Source organism: Marmota marmota, unplaced genomic scaffold (assembly GCF_001458135.2).
Source record: "Marmota marmota marmota unplaced genomic scaffold, marMar, whole genome shotgun sequence".
NCBI classification, from domain to species: Eukaryota; Metazoa; Chordata; class Mammalia; order Rodentia; family Sciuridae; genus Marmota; species Marmota marmota.
In genome coordinates, this window is record NW_026000093.1 from 8,247,931 (window position 1) to 8,257,847 (window position 9,917).

Consider the following 9,917-nt stretch of genomic DNA (forward strand, 5'->3'; position numbering starts at 1 on the left):
CAACCCCCCCCCCCCCCAGCTCCAGCCATTTGGCAACCATGGGCACATCTCTGCCTATAAGTAGGAGCTCTTTGCTCTTGCAATCTATATTTGGTTCTGGAATGGTGCAAATTGGTACGTTCATCACAATAAGATCAGTGCCAACCAGATGACAGAAATGCAGTTAGTCTTTGTGTGTGTGTGTGTGTGTGTGTGTACCAATATATGAGAGCTGGAATAATAAAGAGTAATGGCTATCATTTATTTAGCACCCACTCTCTGCCAGGCACTGTATCAGTCACTCATATCCATATTCAATCAAATATTTATGAAGTGCTCCTCGTGGGCTTATTGTTATCACAAGTGCTGGGGAGAATCATTCATAATGCTGCCCCTGACTTCATAGTGCTCAGAGCTCAGCGGGGTCCATGGGCGGCTGGCAGCAACTGTGAGGCACCATACTAAGTGACAAGGGGAACAGAGGGTGTGTACGGAGGGTGCCTACCCATACTTGGATGTATTAAGACAGACATTAATTATGATAAAATTGGCAGTTTTGAATGGGAAAAGGCAGTCACAAAGGGCTTGGGAGGAAGTGGTACCCTGATTCCGTTGCAGGGATGAGCAGAAGAGTATTCTGCCAGTGCTCTGAGCCATTACTTCCCAGGGATTCTTCATCAGCCATCCCCACTCCTCAAGCCACACCCTCAGTTTTCTTCTCAATTCCACCCCTTAGACCATAACTGTATGAGTGCACCCCAGTCTTGCCTCTCTCTATGAAGACCCTATTCTGGTTTTTACTCCGCCCACTTCTGCCTCTCCCCATCTGCACCATGCTGGCTGAGAGCTCTGGGCTCCTGCTGAATAGTACCACAGCCTTCTCCCTCCAGTTGCCATCAGGATTATCTACTGGGACCTCACTGGGCCGATAAGATGTTCTCTGACATGCACAAGATCCAGGAGATAGCGATGATCTATGCCTGGAGGTAGAGGGCAAGATGGTCAGTAGGACAGAGAGTAACATCTACACCTCGATCATTGATGGAAATGACTCCACTGAAGGACCCGAGGGTAAAGGTACCCAAGGCACATAATCACTGGTGTTGATGTTGTCATGAACCATCACTTGCAGGAAACCCGCTTCACAAAGCCATGTAAGTACATCAAAGATTACATGAATCAATCAAAGGCAAACTTGGCGAACAGAGACCAGAAAGAGTCAAACCTTGTATGACAGAGGCCATAGAACAAATTGAGCTCATTCTTGCTTTTAAAAAAAAATACCATTTCTTTATTGGTGAAAACATGAATCCAGATGGCATGATGACTCTCCTGGACAACCATGAGGATGGTATGACCCCACATGATTTTCTTTAAGGATGGTTTAGAAATGGGAAAATGTCTACAAATTTGTCAGTTACTTTGGATCTGTCATCTGTCAGCATAACTGGCTGCTGCTTATTACCCACAGAACACCAGGACCTAAAGACAAACGGGACTGAGGTCATCTTGGGCTCATTTATTTGACCATGATTTCTTTTTTTTTTAATGGCTTTTATTTTTAAAAAACATGACAGCGAAATGCATCACAATTCTTATTACACACATAGAGCACAATTTTTCATATCTCTGTATATAAAGTATGTTCACCAATTCGTGTCTTCATACATGTACTTTGGATAATGATGTCCATCACATTCCACCATCATTGCTAACCCCCTGCCCACAACCCTTCCCCTTCCACCCCTCTGCCCTATCTATAGAGTTTGTCTATTCCTCCCATGCTCCCTCTCCCTACCCCACTATGAGTCAGTCACTTTATATCAGAGAAAACATTCGCCATTTGTTTTTTTGGGATTGGCTAACTTCACTTAGCATTATCCTCTCCAACGCCATCCATTTACCTGCAAATGCCATGATTTTATTCTCTTTTATTGCTGAGTAAAATTCCATTGTGTATATATGCCACATTTTTAATCCATTCATCTACTGAAGGGCATCTAGGTTGGTTCCACAGTTTAGCTATTGTGAATTGTGCTGTTATAAACATTGATGTGGCTGTGTATTTTGACCATGATTTCTTTGGGGTAGAGACATTGTTTTTTGTTTTTTTGGTTTTTTTTTTTTAAGAAAACATGTCATGTAAGTTGTCTAAACAATAAAATGCATTTAAACTTTATAGTAGTTCAATTCAAAATAGCTAAACTATGGAACCAACCTAGATGCCCTGCAACAAATGAATGGATAAAAAAATGTGGTATATATGCACAATGAATATTACTCAGAAATAAAGAAGAAGGAAATAATGGCATTTGCTGGTAAATGGATGGAAATGGAGAATAGCATGCTAAGTGAAATAAACCAGTCCCAAAAAAACCAAAGGTGAATATTCTTTCTGATATGTGGATGCAAATCCACAAAAAGGGAGATAGGGAGGGGAAGTCTAGAAATTCATTGGATTAAACAAAGGGGAATGAAGGGAAGGGAGGGAGGATGGGAATAGGAAAGACAGAATGAATTGGACATAACTTTCCTATCCTTATATATGAATACACAGTCAGTGTAATTCCACATCTCATACAACCACAAGATTGGATCCTAAGATCCACCTTGCCGACCTGCATGGAAGCCAAGTCCCAGGGCAGGCCCAGCTCCATCCCACCACTGGAAGAGCCCCACGAGAGCTCAGGCTCAGTCCAGGACCTCCTCCACCAGAGGCAGACCCCACGCCGGAGCTCAGACCCACCTCACTGATTTGCCTGAGAGCTCCGGTCCAGGGTAGGCCCGAGTCCATACAGCCACCAGCAGACACCCACTGGAGCTCAGGCCCTGTCCAGATCCGCCTCAACAACCTGTGTGGGAGCCAGGGCCCAGGGTAGGCCTGGGTCTGCCCCCACCACCACCACCTAGGAGCCCAGGTCTAACCCACTTCCATCTTGAAACACTGCTGCCATCTTCATAGCCTTCCCCATGCAATAGCCTCTACCTTGGGACGACAGACAGGGCCAAGAAGCAGCTGCATCTTGGAGCAGGCATCCCCAAGCCAGTGTAAGGCCCACCCTTTCCCACCATCTCTGAAAGCTATTGCATTTATCTTGGGGCAACTCCACTGCTATCTCGAGTTACCTCCTGCTATTGCCGCCACCACCTAAAGTTGCAGTAGCATCCATCCTGGGACACCGGCAGGGTCTGGAAGCCCAACATCAAGATGAGATACAGATAATCTTCACAGATAACAATAAGATTATAGGGCAGAAACTGTAATATCTCAGATTCAAACTGCAAGAAAAGAAATCACATAGACAACATGAAAAAACAAGGGAGGAAAATGCCCCAAACAAACCAGGACACTACATTAACAGAACCCATGGACAGCACAGTTGATGAAATGACAGAGAAGGAGATCAGAATGTACATAATTAAAATTATCTGTGAATTAAAGAATGACCTAAATGAACAAATACAGGCAAAAATTGATCACTCCAACAAAGAGATGAGAGACCAAACACTGGTAGCCAAAGATTACTTCAAGAAAGAGATAGAAGTTCTGAAAAAACAAAAAATACACACAATCAGAAATCCTTGAAATGAAGGAAACAATAAACCAAATTTAAAAATCAATAGAAATCACAGGAGAAATCACTAACAGACTAGATCAATTGGAAGATAGAACATCAGATGATGAAGACAAAGTATACAATCTGGAAAATAAAGTTGACCACACAGTGAAGATGGTAAGAAACCACGAGCAGAACATTCAAGAATTATGGAATAGCATCAAAAGACCAAATCTATGATACTGGGATAGAGGAAGGCACAGAGTTTCAAACCAAAGGAATGTACAATCTCTTCAATGAAATAATACCAGAAAATTTCCCAAATATGGAGGGCAGAAATTGTAATTCCAATGAATTAGAAAATCAAATACAAGAGGCTGACAGGACACCAAATGTACAAAATTACAACAGATCTACACCAAGACTCATTATAATGAAAATGCTTATACAGAATAAGGATAGAATCTTAAAGGCTGCAAGACAGAGGAATCAGATCACATATAGCGGGAGACCAATTGGTATCTCAGCAGATCTTTCAACCCAGAACCTCAAAGCCAGGAGATCATCAAACAACATATACCAAGCTCTGAAAAAAAATGGATGCCAACCAAGAATCTTACATCCAGAAAAATTAAGTTTAGATTTGATGATGAAATAAAAACCTTCCGTGATAAACAAAAGCTAAAAGAACTTGAAAGTCTGCACTACAGAACATCCTTGGCAAAATACTCCTTGAAGAGGAGTTGAAAAACAACAATGAAAGTAAGCAAACAGAAGTATTACACTAAAGGAAAAACAAATCAAGGGAGAAACCAAGTCAAGTTAAATACCAAAAATGGCTGGAAATACAAACTATGTCTCAATAATAACCCTGAATGTTGATTGCCTAAACTCACCAATCAAAAGACACAGACTAGCAGATTGGATTAAAATAAAAGAACCAACAATATGCTGCCTTCAAGAGACTCATCTCATAGGAAAAGACATTCACAGACTGAAGGTGAAGGGTTGGGAAAAATCATACCACTCACATGGACTGTGGAAGCAAGCAGCGGTTTCCATCCTCATATCAAATAAAGTAGACTTCAAGCCAAAGTTAATCAAAAGGGATAAAGAAGAATAATTCATACTGCTTAAGGGAAGCACTCATCAACAAGAAATAACAGTAATAAATATAAATGCTCCCCCAAATGGAGCATCTACGTTCATCAATCTCTTCTCAAGTTCAAGAGTCAAATAGATCACAACACAATAATTCTGAGTGACTTTAACACACCTCTTTCACCACTGGATAGATCTTTCAAACAAAAGCTGAATAAGGAAATTATAGAACTTAATAATACAATCGCTAACTTAGACTTAACTGACATATATATATAATATTTCATCCCTTGGGCTAGGGTTGTGGCTCAGTGGCAGAGCACTTGCCTAGCATGTGTGAGGCACTAGGTTTGATTCTCAGCACCACATATAAATAAATAAATAAAATAAAGTTCCATGGGCAACTAAATATATATATATATATATATATATATATGCATATATATATGAATATTTCATCAATCAATGAGTGAATACACTTTCTTCTCAGCAGTACATGGATCCTTCTCTAAAACAGACCAAATATTATGCCACAAAGCAACTCTTAGCAAATACAAAAATGTAGAGATACTACCCTGCATTCTATCGGATCATAAGAGAATGAAATTAGAAATTAATGATAAAATAAAAAATAAAATATACTCCAACATCTGGAGTCTAAATAATATGCTACTGAACAAACAAGACTAAATAATATGTTACTGAATGAACAAGGGGTTGCAAAAGACATCAAGGAAGAGATTTAAAAATTCTTAGAGGTGAATGAGAACACAGGTACAATGTATCAAAATCTCTGGGACACTAGGAAGGCAGTACTAAGAGGAAAGTTCATTGCATGGAGTTAATTCCTTAAAAGAAGAAAAAGTCAACAAATAAATGACTTACCATTATATTTCAAAGTGCTAGAAAAAGAAGAACAAATCAACACCAAAAGCAGTAGAAGGCGGGAAATAATTAAAATCAGAGCTGAAATCAATGAAATTGACACAAAAGAAACAATTGAAAAAAATTGACAAAACAAAAAGTTGGTTCTTTGAAAAAATAAATAAAATTGACAAGCCCTTAGCCATGCTAATCAAGAGAAGAAGAGAGAAATCTCAAATTATTAACATACATGATGAAAAAAGAAATATCACAACAGATACTACAGAAATACAGAAGATAGTTAGAAATTATTTTGAAAACTTGTATTCCAATAAAATAGAAAGACATTAACAAATTTCTTAAGTCATATGATTTGCCCAAATTAAATCAGGATGATATATACACAATTTAAAATAAGGCAAAGCCACATCAAAAAAAAGAAAACTTCAGACCAATATCTCTAATGAACATAGATGCAAAAATTCTCAATAAAATTCTGGTGAATTGAATACAAAAACATATCAAAAAGATAGTGCACCACGATCAAGTGTGGTTCATCTCAGGGATGCCAGGTTGGTTCAACATATGGAAATCAATAAATGTAATTCATCACATCAATAGACTTAAAGGTAAGAACCATATGATCCTCTCAATAGATGAAGAAAAAACATTCGACAAAATACAGCTCCCCTTCATGTTCAAAACACTAAAAAACTAGGGATAACAGGAACATATCTCAACATCATAAAAGCTATCTGTCCTAAGCCCCAGGCCAATATCATTCTAAATGGAGAAAAATTGAAAGCATTCCCTCTAAAAGTGGGAACAAGACAGGGATGCCCTCTTTCACCACTTCTATTTAACATAGTTCTTGAAACTCTAACCAGAGCAATTAGACAGATGAAAGAAATTAAAGGGATATGGATAGGAAAAGAAGAACTCAAATTAGCACTATTTGTCAATGATATGATTCTATATCTAGAAGACCCAAAGAGCTCCTCGAGAAAACTTCTAGAACTAGTAAATGAATTCAGCAAAGTATCAGGATACAAAATCAACACCCATAAATCAAAGTCACTTCTGTATATCAGTGACAAATCCTCTAAAAGGGAAATGAGGAAAACTACCCCATTTACAATAGGCTTAAAAAATAAAATACTTGGGAATCAACCTAACAAAAGAGGTGAAAGGTTTCTACAATGAAAACTACAGAACACTAAAGAAAGAAATAAAGAAAGCTTAGAAGATGGAAAGATCTACCTTGTTCTTGGATAGGCAGAATTAATATTGTCAAAATGACCATACAACCAAAAGCACTATACAGATTTAATGCAAATCCAATCAAAATCCCAATTTCATTCCTCATAGAAATAGAAAAATAAGTCATGAAATTCATCTAGAAAAATAAGAGACCCACAATAGCTAAAGCAATCCTTAGCAAGAAGAGTGAAGCAGGTGGCATCACTATAGCAGACCTTAAACTATACTACAGAGCTATAGTAACAAAAACAGCATGGTATTGGCACCAAAATAGACTAGTAGACCAATGGTACAGAATAGAGGACACAGAGGCTAACCCACATAATTACAGTTTTCTTATATTAGACAAAGGTGCAAAAGTGTACATTGGAGAAAAAATAGCCTCTTCAACAAATGGTGCTGGGAAAACTGGAAATCCATATGCAACAAAATGAAATTAAACCCCCATCTCTCACCATGCACAAAACTCATCTCAAAGTGGATCAAGGACCTAGAAATTAAACCAGAGACACTGTGCCTGTTGGAAAAAAAAGTAGGCCCAAATCTCCATCATGTCAGATTAGGCCCCAACTTCCTTATACAGACTCCTATAGCACAAAAATTAAAATCAAGAATCAATAAATGGGATAAATTCAAACTAAAAAGCTTCTTCTCAGCAAAAGAAATAATCAGTGATGTGAATAGACAGCCTACAATTTGGGAACAAATTTTTAGCACACACACACACATCAGATAGAGAACTAATCTCTAGGACATATAAAAAATTCAAAAATCTTAACACCAAAAAAAAATAATAATAACCCAATCAGTAAATGGGCTAATGAACTGAACAGATACTTCTCATAAGAATATACACAATCAATCAACAAATATATGAAAAAATGTTCAACCTTTCTAGCAATTAGAGAAATGCAAATCAAAACTACTCTAAGATTTCATCTCACTCCAATCAGAATGGCAGCTATTAAGAATACAAACATCATGCATGGATGGTGGAAGGAGACGGTCATCATTATACAAAATACATGTATGAAGATATGAATTTGGTGTCAACATACCTTATATACAAACAGAGATATGATAAATTGTGGTATAAAGGTGTATTAAGAATTATAATGCAAAATAATAATAATAATAATAGAAAAAATGTAATATATATTAAAAAAGAATACAAATATCAATGAGTGTTGACAAGGTTGTGGGGAAAAAGGCACACTCATACTTTGCTGGTAGGACTGCAAATTGGTGCAGTCAGAGTGAAAAGCAGTATGGAGAATCCTTGGAAAACTGAGAATGGAACCACCATTTGACCCAGCTTTCCCACTCCTCAGACTATATCCAAAGACTTAAAAACAGCATACTACAGGGACACAGCCACATCAATGTTTATAGCAGCACAATTCACAACAGCTAAACTGTGGAATCAACCTAAATGAATGGATAAAGAAAATGTGGTATAGATACACAATGGAATATTACTCAGCATTAAAAGAGAATAAAATCGGGCATTTTCAGGTAAATGGATGGAGCTGGAGAATATAATGCTAAGTGAAGTTAGCCAATCCCCAAAACCCAGATGCCAAATGTTTTCTTTGATTTAAGGATGCTGATTCATAATGTGGAGGGGGGCATGGGAGGATTAGATGAACAGTAGATAGGGCAAAGGGGAGGGGGGGAGGGGAGGGGGCATGGAAATAGGAAAGACTGTGAAATGAGACGGACATCTTACCATAAGTACATATATGAAGACACGAATGGTGTGACTCCATATTATGTACAACCAGAGATATGAAAAATTGTGCTGTGTATGTGCAATGTGAATTGTAATGCATTCTGCTGCCATATATAACAAATTTTAAAAAGAGAGAGAGAGAGAGAGAGAGAAAGAATGGGATCCTAAATAAAATAAATTATGCTTCATGTATGTATACAATGTCAAAATACACTCTACTGTCATGTATATATAAAAAGAAGAAATAATGACATAATAAAGGCTATCAATTTTAAATAAGTTTCAAATATTTGTTTATTTTAGGAAATTTTTCCTAAATTATGATTTTTAATATTAAAAAAAAAAACGAGTAGCAAGCTTGGAGTTTCTGGCAAAGGTAAGTTGTTTGGCTCATGTTGACCTTGAGAGCCTATGTAATAGCCAAGTGTGGGAAACTAGGCAGAAGAGTATGAAGCTCAGGACAGAGTGGTGGATGGGCAACAGAAACATGTCAATCTCTGGGCTCCATCAAAAATACAAAATGCGCACACACAAACATACACACACACACACAAGGAATTTGGGAATAAGAACACACTAGAAGTCAAAAAGAAACAATCTAAGAAATACGGCTAAAATCAGAAGAATATGGTGTCATAGAGAAAAACAGAAATGAATCAAAACAGAAGACATCAGTGAGAATAGAAAATGCTACAAAGGGTTAAATGAAATAAGGTCTGAAAAATATCCATTGGGTTTTCATTTTACTAAGGTAAAAGTCACATAGCATAAAGTTCCACTCTTTAAAACTTTGCAATTTATTTACTTCTGCATTCACAAGATTGTAGACAAGATTGTACCTCATTCTAACTCCAGAACATTTTTATCACCCCAAAAGAAAACCGAGATCCATTAGCAGTCACTTCCCACTCCCCCCACCCGGACCCATGACTGGCAACTATTTGTTTCCTTTCTGATTCTATGGAATTGTCTATTCTGTGTGTTTCATTAAAATGGAATCACACAATATGTGTTGTTTCTTATCTAGCTTCACTCATTTAGCATATTTTCAGGATTTATCTGTGTTGTAGCATATATCAGTACTTCATTCCTTTTTATGGCTAAATAATATTTCTCTGTGTAGCGACTGACGTTTTTTTCTCCAGCCTATTTGTTCTCTTACTCTAAATAAGATGTGAAAACCCCTCTGAGGGTCAAAAAAAGAGAAGTAGGGAAGTTTCTTTTTCTTCCCTGGATTGTTCCCTGCCATAGAACCTCTGCTCTCCACTGTCTATGTAGAGGTAGGGGACAGCCAACGCAGTGCTAGTCACCAATCCCATCAGGAAGGAGCAGAGGTAGAAGGCCACAGATGATTCAGAGACATCTGAGGACGTGTGTACCCCTGGATTGTCTTGGTGTCATCCTACTGATAGGTTCATAGGTTG

General features: G+C 37.8%; 1 pseudogene; it reads left to right on the forward strand.

Annotated features, from left to right (window-relative positions):
• Nucleotides 1–912: 912 nt before the first annotated feature.
• Nucleotides 913–2,858, forward strand: LOC107142333 (annotated as a pseudogene).
• Nucleotides 2,859–9,917: the final 7,059 nt, after the last annotated feature.